The sequence below is a fragment of the Schistocerca piceifrons genome, chromosome X (assembly GCF_021461385.2).
Source record: "Schistocerca piceifrons isolate TAMUIC-IGC-003096 chromosome X, iqSchPice1.1, whole genome shotgun sequence".
NCBI classification, from domain to species: Eukaryota; Metazoa; Arthropoda; class Insecta; order Orthoptera; family Acrididae; genus Schistocerca; species Schistocerca piceifrons.
Genome location: NC_060149.1, coordinates 989,603,195 through 989,619,193, shown reverse-complemented (window position 1 = coordinate 989,619,193; position 15,999 = coordinate 989,603,195).

Below are 15,999 nucleotides of genomic sequence, written 5' to 3'. Positions count from 1 at the left end.
TAGTTACAGATTCCGATGCTTCATTTCAGGATTACTGCATCCCTCTGACCTTCTTGTTGTCGATGAAAGACAGAAATTGCATCGGAACTAAATACAAAAGGCACAATGCCGACTTAAGTACATGTAGACTGATTCTTCCGACTGTCTATGTTTTGAAACATTCCTGTGACCTTAGTAATAGATTCCGATGCTTCCTTTCAGGTTAACTGTATCCCTTGGACCTTCTTATTGACGATGAAACACAGAAAGTGCATCGGAATTAAATAAAAATGACACAATGCCCACTTAAGTACAAGAAGACTGGCTCTTCCTACTGCCTACGTTTTGAATCATTCCTGTGACACTAATTATAGATTCCGACGTTTCACTGCAGGTTTACTGTATCCCTCGGACGTTCTTATTTACGAAGAATCACAGAAATTGCATCTGAATTAAATAGAAAAGGCACAATGCCGACTTAAGTACAAGAAGACTGACTCTTCTTACTAACTGTTTTGAACCATTCCTGTGACACTAGTTATAGATTCCGATGCTTTACTTCAGGTTTACTGTATCCCTCTGACCTTCTTATTGACGATGAAACACAGAAATTGCATCGGAATTATATACAAATGGCACAATGCCGAATTAAGTACAAGAAGACTGACTCTCCTTACTGTCTATGTTTTGAACCATTCCTGTGACACTAGTTATAGATTCCGATGCTTCACTTCAGGTTTACTGTATCCCTCTGACCTTCTTATTGACGATGATACACAGAAATTGCATCGGTATAAAATACAAAAGGCACAATGCCGACTTAAGTACAAGAAGACTGACCCGTCTTACTGTCTATGTTTTGAAGCATTCCTGTGACACTAGTTATAGATTCCGATGCTTGACTTCAGGTTTACTGTATCCCTTAAACCTTCATATTGACGATCAAACACAGAAATTGCATCTGAATTAAATACAAAAGGCACAAAGCCGACCTAAGTACATGTAGACTGACTCTTCCTACGGTCTATGTTTTGAACCATTCCTGTGACTCTAGTTATAGAATCCGATACTTAATTTCAGGATTACTGTATCCCTTGGACCTTCTTATTGACAATGAAACACAGAAAGTGCAACGGAATTAAATAGAAAAGGCACAATGCCGAGTTAAGTACAAGAAGACTGACTCTTCTACTGTCTATGTTTTGAACCATTCCTGTGACACTAGTTATAGATTCCGATGCCTTACATCAGGTTTACTGTATCCCTCTGACTTTCTTATTGTCGATGAAACACAGAAATTGCATCGGAATAAAATAGAAAAGGCACAAAGTACAAGAAGATTCATTCTTCCTACGTTCTATGCTTTTGAACCATTCCTGTGACCCTAGTTATAGAATCCAATTCTTCACTTCAGGTTTACTGTATCCCTCTGACCTTCTTATTGAGGATGAAACACAGAAATTGCATCGGAATTAAATACAAAAGGCACAATGCTGACTCAAGTACAAGAAGACTGACTCTACTTACTGTCTATGCTTTGAACCGTTCCTGTGACACTAGTTATAGATTCCGATGCCTCACTTCAGGTTTACTGTATCCCTCTGACCTTCTTATTGACGATTAAACACAGAAATTGCACAGAAAAGGCACAATGCCCACTTAAGTACAAGAAGCCTGACTCCTCCTCCTGTCTATGCTTTGAACCATTCCTGTGACACTAGTTATAGATTCCGATGCTTCACTTCAGGTTTACTGTATCGATCTGACCATCTTGTTGTCGATGAAAGACAGAAATTGCATCGGAATTAAATACAAAAGGCACAATGCCGACTTAAGTACAAGAAGACTGACTCTTCTTATTGACTGTGTTTTGAATCGCTCCTGTGACGCTAGTTACAGATTCCGATGCTTCATTTCAGGATTACTGCATCCCTCTGACCATCTTGTTGTCGATGAAAGACAGAAATTGCATCGGAACTAAATACAAAAGGCACAATGCCGACTTAAGTACATGTAGACTGATTCTTCCTACTGTCTATGTTTTGAAACATTCCTGTGACCTTAGTAATAGATTCCGATGCTTCCTTTCAGGTTAACTGTATCCCTTGGACCTTCTTATTGACGATGAAACACAGAAAGTGCATCGGAATTAAATAAAAATGACACAAAGCCCACTTAAGTACAAGAAGACTGACTCTTCCTACTGCCTATGTTTTGAATCTTTCCTGTGACACTAATTATAGATTCCGACGTTTCACTGCAGGTTTACTGTATCCCTCGGACGTTCTTATTTACGATGAATCACAGAAATTGCATCGGAATTAAATAGAAAAGGCACAATGCCGACTAAAGTACAAGAAGACTGACTCTTCTTACTAACTGTTTTGAACCATTCCTGTGACACTAGTTATAGATTCCGATGCTTTACTTCAGGTTAACTGTATCCCTCTGACCTTCTTATTGACGATGAAACACAGAAATTGCATCGGAATTATATACAAATGGCACAATGCCGAATTAAGTACAAGAAGACTGACTCTCCTTACTGTCTATGTTTTGAACCATTCCTGTGACACTAGTTATAGATTCCGATGCTTCACTTCAGGTTTACTGTATCCCTCTGATCTTCTTATTGACGATAAAACACAGAAATATCATCGGAATTAAATACAAAAGGCACAATGCCGACTTAAGCACAAGAAGACTGACTCTTCTTACTGTCTATGGTTTGAACCATTCCAGTGACACTAGTTATAGATTCCGATGCTTGACTTCAGGTTTACTGTATGATTTGGACCTACTTATTGATGATGAAACACAGAAATTGCATCGGAATTAAGTAGAAAAGGCACAATGCCGACTTACGTACAAGAAGACTGACTCTTCTTACTGTCTATGTTTTGACCAATGCCTGTGACGCTATTTACAAATTCCGATGCTTCACTTCAGCTTTACTGTATCCCTCTAACCATCTTAATGACGATGAAACACAGAAATTGCATCGGAAATAAATAGAAAAGGCACAGTGCCGACTTAAGTACAAGAAGACTGACTCTTACTACTGTCTATGCTTTGAACCATTGCTGTGACACTAGTTATAGATTCCGATGCTTCACTTCAGGTTTACTGTATCGATTTGACCATCTTGTTGTCGATGAAAGACAGAAATTGCATCAGAATTAAATACAAAATGCACAATGCCGACTTAAGTACAAGAAGACTGACTCTTCTTATTGTCTGTGTTTTGTACCATTCCTGTGACGCTAGTTACAGATTCCGATGCTTCACTTCAGGTTTACTGCTACCCTCTGACCTTCCTATTGACGATGAAACACAGAAATTGCATTGGAATTAAATAGAAAAGATACAATATCGACTTAAGTACAAGAAGACTGACTCTTCTTATTGACTGTGTTTTGAACCACTCCTGTGACGCTAGTTACAGATTCCGATGCTTCATTTCAGGATTACTGCATCCCTCTGACCTTCCTGTTGTCAATGAAAGACAGAAATTGCATCGGAATTAAATACAAAAGGCACAATGCTGACTTAAGTACAAGAAGACTGTCTCTTCTTATTGTCTGTGTTTTGACCCATTCCTGTGACGCTAGTTACAGATTCCGATGCTTCACTTCAGGTTTACTGCATCACTCTGACCTTCTTATTGACGATGAAACACAGAAATTGCATCGGAATTAAATACAAAAGGCACAATGCCGACTTAAGTACAAGAAGACTGACTCTTCCTACTTTCTATGTTTTGAACCATTCCTGTGACACTAGATATAGATTCCGATGCCTCACTTCAGGTTTACTGTATCCCTCTGATTTCTTATTGACGATGAATCACAGAAATTGCATCGGAATTAAATAGAAAAGGCACAATGCGGACTTAAGTACAAGGAGACTAACTCTTCCTACTTTCTATGCTTTTGAACCATTCCTGTGAGACTAGTTATAGAATCCGATGCTTCACTTCAGGTTTACTGTATCCCTCTGACCTTATTATTGACGATGAAACACAGAAATTGCATCGGAATTAAATACAAAAGGCACAATGCCAACTCAAATACAAGAAGACTGACTCTACTTACTGTCTATGTTTTGAAACATTCCTGTGACTAGTTATAGATTCCGATGGCTCACTTCAGGTTTACTGTATCCCTCTGACCTTCTTGTTGACGATTAAACACAGAAATTGCATCGGAATTAAATGGAAAAGGCACAATGCCGACTTAAGTACAAGAAGCCTGACTCTTCCTCCTGTCTATGTTTTGAACCATTCCTGTGAAACTAGTTATAGATTCCGATGCTTAACTTCAGGTTTACTGTATCCCTCTGATCTTCTTATTGACGATGAAACACAGAAATTGCATCGTAATTAAATACAAAAGGCACAACGCCGACTCAAGTACAAGGAGACTGACTCTTCCTACTGTCTATGTTTTGAACCAATCCTGTGACATTAGTCATAGAATCCGCTGCTTAACTTCAGGTTTACTGTATCCCTCTGACCTTCATTTTGAAGATGAAACACAGAAATTGCATCGGAATTAAATAGAAAAGGCACAATGCTGAATTAAGTACTAGAAGACTGACTCATCTTACTGTCTATGATTTAAACCATTCCTGTGACACTAGTTATAGATTCCGAAACTTTACTTCAGTTGTACTGTATCCCTTGGACTTTGTTATTGAAGATGAAACACAGAAATTGCATCGGAATTAAATACAAAAGGCACAATGCCGACTTAAGTACAAGTAGACTGACTCTTCTTACTGACTATGGTTTGAACCATTCCTGTGACACTAGTTATAGATTCTGATGCTTCTCTTCAGGTTTACTGTATCGATCTGACCGTCTTGTTGTCGATAAAAGACAGAAATTGCATCGGAATTAAATACAAAAGGCACAAAGCCGACTTAAGGACAAGAAGACTGACTCTTCTTATTGTCTGTGTTTTGAACCATTCCTGTGACGCTAGTTACAGATTCCGATGCTTCACTTCAGGTTTACTGCATCCCTTGGACCTTCTTATTGACGATGAAACTAAGAAATTTCATCGGAATTAAATAGAAAATGCACAATGCCGACTTAAGTACAAGAAGACTGGCTCTTCTTACCGACTATGATTGGAACCATTCCTGTGACACTAGTTATAGATTCCGATGCTTCACGTCAGGTTTACTGTATCCCTCTGACCTTCTTTTTGACGATGAAACACAGAAATAGCATCGGAATTAAATACTCGATGACTGACTCATCTTACTGTCTATGATTTGAACCATTCCTGTGACACTAGTTATAGATTCCGATACTTCACTTAAGTATTACTGTATCCCTTGGACTTTGTTATTGAAGATGAAACACAGAAATTGCATCGGAATTAAGTACAAAAGGCACAATGCAGACTTAAGTACAAGAAGACTGCCTCTTCCTACTGTCTATGTTTTGAACCATGCCTGTGACGCTATTTACAGATTCCGATGCTTCACTTCAGGTTTACGGTATCCCTCTAACCTTCTTATTGACGATGAAACACAGAAATTGCATCGGTATTAAATACAAAAGGCACAATGCCGACTTAAGTACATGTAGGCTGATTCTTCCTACTGTCTATGTTTTGAAACATTCCTGCGACCTTAGTTATAGATTCCGATGCTTCCTTTCAGGTTAACTGTATCCCTTGGACCTTCGTATTGACGATGAAACACAGAAATTGCATCGGTATAAAATACAAAAGGCACAATGCCGACTTAAGTACAAGAAGACTGACTCTTCTTACTGTCTATGTTTTGACCCATGCCTGTGACGCTATTTACAAATTACGATGCTTCCCTTCAGCTTTACTGTATCCCTCTAACCATCTTAATGACGGTGAGACACAGAAATTGCATGGGAATTAAATAGAAAAGGCACAATATCGACTTAAGTACAAGAAGACTGACTCTTATTACTGACTATGTTTTGAGCCATTCCTGTGACAATAGTTATAGATTCCGATGCTTGACTTAAGGTTTACTGTATCCCTCTGACCTTCTTATTGACGATGAACCAAAGAAATTGCATCGGAATTAAATACAAAAGGCACAATGCCGACTTAAGTACATGTAAACTGATTCTTCCTACTGTGTATGCTTTGAACCATTCCTGTGACACTAGTTATGGAATCCGATGCTTCATTTTAGGATTACTGTATCCCTTGGACCTTCTTATTGACGATGAAACACAGAAAGTGCAACAGAATTAAATAGAAAAGGCACAATGCCGAGTTAAGTACAAGAAGACTGACTCCTCCTACTGTCTATGTTTTGAACCATTCCTGTGACACTAGTTATAGATTCCGATGCCTTACTTCAGGTTTACTGTATCCCTCTGACTTTCTTATTGACGATGAAACACAGTAATTGCATCGGAATAAAATAGAAAAGGCACAATGCCGACTTAAGTACAAGAAGACTCACTGTTCCTACTTTCTATGCTTTTGAACCATTCCTGTGACACTAGTTATAGAATCCAATTCTTCACTTCACGTTTACTGTATCCCTCTGACCTTCTTATTGACGATGAAACACAGAAGTTGCATCGGAATTAAATACAAAAGCACAATGCCGACTTAAGTACCAGAAGACTGACTCTTACTACTGTCTATACTTTGAACCATTCCTGTGACACTAGTTATGGATTCCGATGCTTCACTTCAGGTTTACTGTATCGATCTGACTTTCTTGATGTCGATGAAAGACTGAAATTGCATCGGAATTAAATACAAAAGGCACAATGCCGACTTAAGTACAAGAAGACTGACTCTTCTTATTGTCTGTGTTTTGAACCATTCCTGTGACACTAGTTACAGATTGCGATGCTTCATTTCAGGATTACTGTATCCCTAGGACCTTCTTATTGACGATGAAACACAGAAAGTGCAACGGAATTAAATAGAAAATGCACAATGCCGAGTAAAGTACAAGAAGACTGCCTCTTCCTACTTTCTATGTTTTGAACCATTCCCGTGACACTAGTTATAGATTCCGATGCCTCACTTCAGGTTTACTGTATCCCTCGTATTTCTTATTGACGATGAAACACAGAAATTGCATCGGAATTAAATAGAAAAGGCACAATGCCGACTTAAGTACAAGGAGACTAACTCTTCCTACTGTCTATGTTTTGAACCATTCCTGTGACACTAGTGATAGATTCCGATGCTTCACTTCAGGTTTACTGTATCCCTCTGACGTTCTTATTGACGATGAAAGACAGAAATTTGCATCGGAATTAAATAGAAAAGGCACAATGCCGACTTAAGAATAAGAAGACTGACTCTTCCTACTGACTATGTTTTGAACCATTCCTGTGACACTAGTTATAGATTCCGATGTTTCACCTCAGGTTTACTGTATCTCTCTGACCTTCTTATTGACTATGAAACACAGAAATTGCAACGGAATGAAATAGAAAAGGCACAATGCCGACTTAAGTACAAGGAGACTAACTCTTCCTACTGTCTATGTTTTGAACCATTCCTGTGACACTAGTGATAGATACCGATGCTTCACTTCAGGTTAACTGTATCCCTCTGACCTTCGTAATGACGATGAAACACAGATATTGCAACGGAATTAAATACAAATAGCACAGTGCCGACTTAAGTACAAGAAGACAGACCCTTCTTACTGTCTATGTTTTGAACCATTCCTGTGACACTAGTTATAGATTCCGACGCTTCACTTCAGGTTTACTGTATCCCTGTGAGCTTCTTATTGACGATAAAACACAGAAATTGCATCGGAATTAAATACATAAGGCACAATGCCGACTTAGGTACAAGAAAACTAACTCTTCGAACTGGCTATGATTTGAACCATACCTGTGACACTACCTATTGATTCCGATGTTTCACTTCAGGTTTACTGTATCCCTCTGAGCTTCTTATTGACGATGAAACACAGAAATTGCATCGGAATTATATACAAAAGGCACAATGCCGACTTAAGTACAAAAAGACTGACTCTTCTTACTGTCTATGTTTTGAACCATTCCTGTGACACTAGTTATGGATTCCGATGCTTCACTTCAGGTTTACTGTATGCCCTTCACCTTCCTATTGACGATGAAACACAGAAATTGCATCGGAATTAAATACAAAAGGCACAATGCCGAATTAAGTACACGAAGACTGACTCTTCCTACTGTCTATCTTTTGAACCATTCCTGTGACACTAGTTATAGATTCCGATGCTTCACTTCGGGTTTATTGTATCCCTGTGACCTCCTTATTGACGATGAAACACAGAAATTGCATGGGACTTAAATACAAAAGGCACAATGCCGACTTATGTACAAGAAAACTGACTCTTCTTACTGTCTATGTTTTGAACCATTCCTGTGACACTAGTTATGGATTCCGATGCTTCACTTCAGGTTTACTGTATCCCTCTGACCTTCTTATTCACGATGAAACACGTAAATTGCATCGGAATTAAATACAAAAGGCACAATGCCGACTTAAGTACAAGAAGAATGGGTCTTCTTACTGTCTATGTTTTGAACCATTCCTGTGACACTAGTTATAGATTTCGATGCTTCACTTCAGGTTTACTGTATCCCTCTGACCTTCCTATTGACGATGAAACACAGAAATTGCATCCTAATTAAATACAAAAGGCACAATGCTGACTCAAGTACAAGAAGACTGGCTCTTCTTACTGTCTATGTTTTGAACCATTTCTGTGACACTAGTTATAGATTCCGATGCTTCACTTCAGTTTTACTGTATCCCTCTGACATTCGTAATGACGAAGAAACACAGATATTGCATCGTAATTAAATACAAAAGGCACAATGCCAACTTAAGTACAAGAAGACTGACCCTTCTTACTGTCTATGTTTTGAATCATTTCTGTGACACGTTATAGATTCCGATGCTTCACTTCAGGTTTACTGTATCCCTCTGACCTGCGTATTGACGATGAAACACAGAAATTGCATCGGAATTAAATACAAATGTCACAATGCCGACTTAAGTACAAAAAGACTGACTCTTCTTAATGTCTATGTTTGAACCATTCCTGTTACACTAGTTATAGATTCCGATGCTTGACTTTAGGTTTACTGAATCCCTCTGACCTTCGTATTAACAAAGAAACACATAAATTGCATCGGAATTAAATACAAAAGGCACAATGCCGACTCAAGTACAAGAAGACTGGCTCTTCTTACTGTCTATGATTTAAACCATTTCTGTGACACTAGTTATAGATTCCGATGCTTCACTTCAGGTTTACTGTATCCCTCTGACCTTATTATTGACGATGATACACATAAATTGCATCTTAATTAAATACAAAAGGCACAATGCCGACTTCAGTACAGGAACACTGACTCTCCTTACTGTCTATGGTTTGAACCATTCCTGTGACACTAGTTATAGATTCCGATGCTTCACTTCAGGTTTACTGTATCCCTCTGACCTTCCTATAGACGATGAAACACAGAAATAGCATCTTAATTAAATACAAAAGGCACAATGCCGACTTCAGTACAAGAACACTAACTCATCTTACTGTCTATGGTTTGAACCATTCCTGTGACACTAGTTATAGATTCCGATGCTTCACTTCAGGTTTACTGTATCCCTCTGACCTTCGTATTGACGATGAAACATAGGAATTGCATCGGAATTAAATACATAAGGCACAATGCCGACTTAAGTACAAGAAAACTAACTCTTCGAACTGGCTAAGATTTGAACCATACCTGTGACACTACCTAATGATTCCGATGTTTCACTTCAGGTTTACTGTATCCCTCTGAGCTTCTTATTGACGATGAAAAACAGAAATTGCATCGGAATTATATACAAAAGGCACAATGCCGTCTTCAGTACAAGAACACTAACTCATCATACTGTCTATGGTTTGAACCATTCCTGTGACACTAGTTATAGATTCCGATACCTCACTTCAGGTTTACTGTATCCCTGTGACCTTCTTATTGACGATAAAACACAGAAATTGCATCGGAATTAAATACAAAAGGCACATTGGTGACTTATGTACAAAAAAACTGACTCTTCCTACTGTCTATGTTTTGAACCATTCCTGTGACACTAGTTATGGGTTCCGATGCTTTACTTCAGGTTTACTGCATCCGTCTGACGCTCTAATTGACGATGAAACACAGAAGTTGCATCCGAATTAAATACAAAAGGCACAATGTCGACCCAAGTACAAGAAGGCTGGCTCTTCTTACTGTCTATGTTTTGAACCATTCCTGTGACACTAGTTATAGATTCCGATGCTTCACTTCAGGGTTACTGTGTCCCTCTGACCTTCTTATTGACGAAGAAACACATAAATAGCACCGGAATTAAATACAAAAGGCACAATGCCGACACAAGTACAAGAAGACTGGCTCTTCTTACTGACTATGTTTTAAACCATTTCTGTGACACTAGTTATAGATTCCGATGCTTCCCTTCAGTCTTACTGTATCCCTCAGACCTTCTTATTGACGAAGAAACACAGAAATTGCATCGTAATTATATTCAAAAGGCCCAATGCCGACTTAAGTACAAGTAAACTGACTCTTCTTACTGTCTAGGTTTTTAATCATTCCTTTGACACTAGTTATAGATTTCGATGCTTCACTTCAGGTTTTACTGTATCCCTCTGACCTTCTTATAGACGATGAAACACGTAAATTGCATCGGAATTAAATACAAAAGGCACAATGCCGACTTAAGTACAAGAAGAATGGGTCTTCTTACTGTCTATGTTTGAACCATTCCTGTGACACTAGTTATAGATTCCGATGCTTCACTTCAGGTTTACTGTATCCCTCTGACCTTTTTATTGACGATGAAACACAAATATTGCATCCTAATTAAATACAAAAGGCACAATGCCGACACAAGTACAAGAAGGCTGGCTCTTCTTGCTAACTATGTTTTAAACCATTTCTGTGACACTAGTTATAGCTTCCGATGCTTCTCTTCAGGTTTACTGTATCCCTCAGAGCTTCTTATTGACGAAGAAACACAGAAATTGGATCGTAATTATATTCAAAAGGCCCAATGCCGACTTAAGTACAAGAAAATTGACTCTTCTTACCGTCTATGTTTTTAACCATTCCTTTGACACTAGTTATAGATTCCGATACTTCACTTCAGGTTTACTGGATCCCTGTGACCTTCTTATTGACGATGAAACACAGAAATTGCATCGGAATTAAATACAAAAGGCACAATGCCGACTTATGTACAAGAAAACTGACTCTTCTTACTGTCAATGTTTTGAACCATTCCTGTGACACTAGTTATAGATTCCGATGCTTCACTCCGGGTTTACTGTATCGCTCAGACCTTCTTATTGACGATGAAACACGTAAATTGCATCGGAATTAAATACAAAAGGCACAATGCCGACTTAAGTACAAGAAGAATGGGTCTTCTTACTATCTATGCTTTGAACCATTCCTGTGACACTAGTTATAGATTCCGATGCTTCACTTCAGGTTTACTGTATCCCTTTCACCTTCCTGTTGACAATGAAACACAGAAATTGCATCTTAATTAAATACAAAAGGCACAAAGCCGACTTAAGTACAAGAAGATTGACTCTTCTTACTGTCTATGTTTTGAAACATTCCTGTGATACTAGTTATAGATTCCGATGCTTCATTTCAGGTTTACTGTATCCCACTGACCTTACTATTGCCGATGAAACACAGAAATTAAATCTTAAATAAATACAAAAGGCACAATGCCGAAATAAGTACAAGAAGACTGACTCTTCCTACTGTCTACGTTTTTAACCATTCCTGTGACACTAGTTATAGATTCCGATGCTTCACTTCAGGTTTACTGTGGCCCTCTGACTTTCTTACTGACGAAGAAACACATAAATTGCATCGGAATTAAATACAAAAGGCACAATGCCGACACAAGTACAAGAAGACTGGCTCTTCTTACTGACTGTGTTTTAAACCATTTCTGTGACACTAGTTATAGATTCCGATGCTTCACTTCAGGTTTACTGTATCCCTCTGACCTTCTTATTGACGATGAAACACAGAAATTGCATCCTAATTAAATACAAAAGGCACAATGCCGACACAAGTACAAGAAGACTGGCTCTTCTTACTGACTATGTTTTAAACCATTTCTGTACGAAGAAACACGGAAATTGCATCGTAATTATATTCAAAAAGCCCAATGCCGACTTAAGTACCAGAAAATTGACTCTTGTTACTGTCTATGTTTTTAACCTTTCCTTTGACACTAGGTATAGATTCCGATACTTCACTTCAGGTTTACTGTTCCCTGTGACCATCTTAGTGACGATGAAAAACAGAAATTGCATCGGAATTAAATACAAAAGGCACAATGCCGACTTATGTACAAGAAAACTGACTCTTCTTACTGTCTATGTTTTGAACCATTCCTGTGACACTGGTTATTTATTCCGATGCTTCCCTTCGGGTTTACTGTATCCCTCTGACCTTCTTACTGACGATGAAACACGTAAATTGCATCGGAATTATATACAAAAGGCAAAATGCCGACTTAAGTACAAGAAGACTGACTCTTCTTACTGTCTATGTTTTGAACCATTCCTGTGACACTAGTTATAGATTCCGATGCTTCACTTCAGGTTTCCTGTATCCCTTTCACCTTCCTATTGATGATGAAACACAGAAATTGCATCTTAATTAAAAACAAAAGGCACAATGCCGACTTAAGTACAAGAAGATTGACTCTTCTTACTGTCTATGATTTGAAACATTCCTGTGACACTAGTTATAGATTCCGATGCTTCACTTCAGGTTTACTGTATCCCTCTGACCTCCTTATTGACGATGAAACACAGAAATTGCATCTTAATTAAATACAAAAGGCACAATGCCGACTTAAGTACAAGAAGACTGACTCTTCGTACTGTCAATGTTTTCTACCATTCCGGTGACATTAGTTATAGATTCTGATCATTCACTTCAGGTAACTGTGTCCAGCTGACCTTCTTATTGACGATGAAACACAGAAATTGCATCGGAAATATATACAAAAGGCACAATGCCGACTTAAGTACAAGAAGACTGATTCTCTTACTGTCTATGTTTTGAACCATTCCTGTGACACTGGTTATAGATTCCGATGCTTCACTTCAGGTTTACTGTATCCCTCTGACCTTCTTGTTGACGATGAAACACAGAAATTGCATCGGAATTAAATACAAAAGGCACAATGCCGTCTTCAGTACAAGAACACTAACTCATCTTACTGTCTATGGTTTGAACCATTCCTGTGACACTAGTTATAGATTCCGATGCCACACTTCAGGTTTACTGTATCCCTCTGACCTACTTATTCACGATGAATTACGTAAATTATATGGAAATTAAATACAAAAGGCACAATGCCGACCTAAGTACAAGAAAGCTGACTCGTTTTACTGTTTATGTTTTGAACCATTCCTGTGACACTAGTTATAGATTCTGATGCTTCATTTCAGGTTTACTGTATCCCTGTGACCTTCTTATTGACGATGACACACAGAAATTGCATCGGAATTAAATACATAAGGCACAATGCCGACTTAGGTACAAGAAAACTAACTCTTCGAACTGGCTATGATTTGAACCATACCTGTGACACTACCTATTGATTCCGATGTTTCACTTCAGGTTTACTGTATCCCTTTGAGCTTCTTATTGACAATGAAACACAGAAATTGCATCGGAATTATATACAAAAGGCACAATGCCGACTTAAGTACAAAAAGACTGACTCTTCTTACTGTCTATGTTTTGAACCATTCCTGTGACACTAGTTATGGATTCCGATGCTTCACTTCAGGTTTACTGTATGCCTTTCACCTTCCTATTGACGATGAAACACAGAAATTGCATCGGAATTAAATACAAAAGGCACAATGCCGAATTAAGTACACGAAGACTGACTCTTCCTACTGTCTATCATTTGAACCATTCCTGTGACACTAGTTATAGATTCCGATGCTTCACTTCGGGTTTATTGTATCCCTGTGACCTCCTTATTGACGATGAAACACAGAAATTGCATGGGACTTAAATACAAAAGGCACAATGCCGACTTATGTACAAGAAAACTGACTCTTCTTACTGTCTATGTTTTGAACCATTCCTGTGACACTAGTTATGGATTCCGATGCTTCACTTCAGGTTTACTGTATCCCTCTGACCTTCTTATTCACGATGAAACACGTAAATTGCATCGGAATTAAATACAAAAGGCACAATGCCGACTTAAGTACAAGAAGAATGGGTCTTCTTACTGTCTATGTTTTGAACCATTCCTGTGACACTAGTTATAGATTTCGATGCTTCACTTCAGGTTTACTGTATCCCTCTGACCTTCCTATTGACGATGAAACACAGAAATTGCATCCTAATTAAATACAAAAGGCACAATGCTGACTCAAGTACAAGAAGACTGGCTCTTCTTACTGTCTATGTTTTGAACCATTTCTGTGACACTAGTTATAGATTCCGATGCTTCACTTCAGTTTTACTGTATCCCTCTGACATTCGTAATGACGAAGAAACACAGATATTGCATCGTAATTAAATACAAAAGGCACAATGCCGACTTAAGTACAAGAAGACTGACCCTTCTTACTGTCTATGTTTTGAATCATTTCTGTGACACGTTATAGATTCCGATGCTTCACTTCAGGTTTACTGTATCCCTCTGACCTGCGTATTGACGATGAAACACAGAAATTGCATCGGAATTAAATACAAATGTCACAATGCCGACTTAAGTACAAAAAGACTGACTCTTCTTACTGTCTATGTTTGAACCATTCCTGTTACACTAGTTATAGATTCCGATGCTTGACTTTAGGTTTACTGAATCCCTCTGACCTTCGTATTAACAAAGAAACACATAAATTGCATCGGAATTAAATACAAAAGGCACAATGCCGACTCAAGTACAAGAAGACTGGCTCTTCTTACTGTCTATGATTTAAACCATTTCTGTGACACTAGTTATAGATTCCGATGCTTCACTTCAGGTTTACTGTATCCCTCTGACCTTATTATTGACGATGAAACACATAAATTGCATCTTAATTAAATACAAAAGGCACAATGCCGACTTCAGTACAGGAACACTGGCTCTCCTTACTGTCTATGGTTTGAACCAATCCTGTGACACTAGTTATAGATTCCGATGCCTCACTTCAGGTTTACTGTATCCCTCTGACCTTATTATTGACGATGAAACACAGAAATAGCATCTTAATTAAATACAAAAGGCACAATGCCGACTTCAGTACAAGAACACTAACTCATCTTACTGTCTATGGTTTGAACCATTCCTGTGACACTAGTTATAGATTCCGATGCTTCACTTCAGGTTTACTGTATCCCTCTGACCTTCGTATTGACGATGAAACATAGGAATTGCATCGGAATTAAATACATAAGGCACAATGCCGACTTAAGTACAAGAAAACTAACTCTTCGAACTGGCTAAGATTTGAACCATACCTGTGACACTACCTAATGATTCCGATGTTTCACTTCTGGTTTACTGTATCCCTATGAGCTTCTTATTGACGATGAAACACAGAAATTGCATCGGAATTATATACAAAAGGCACAATGCCGACTTAAGTACAAAAAGACTGACTCTTCTTACTGTCTATGTTTTGAACTATTCCTGTGACACTAGTTATGGATTCCGATGCTTAACTTCAGGTTTACTGTATGCCTTTCACCTTCCTATTGACGATGAAACAAGGAAATTGCATCTTAATTAAATACAAAAGGCACAATGCCGAATTAAGTACACGAAGACTGACTCTTCCTACTGCCTATCTTTTGAACCATTCCTGTGACACTAGTTATAGATTCCGATGCTTCACTTCGGGTTTATTGTATTCCTGTGACCTCCTTATTGACGATGAAACACAGAAATTGCATCGGACTTAAATAAAAAAGGCACAATGCCGACTTAAATACAAGAAGAA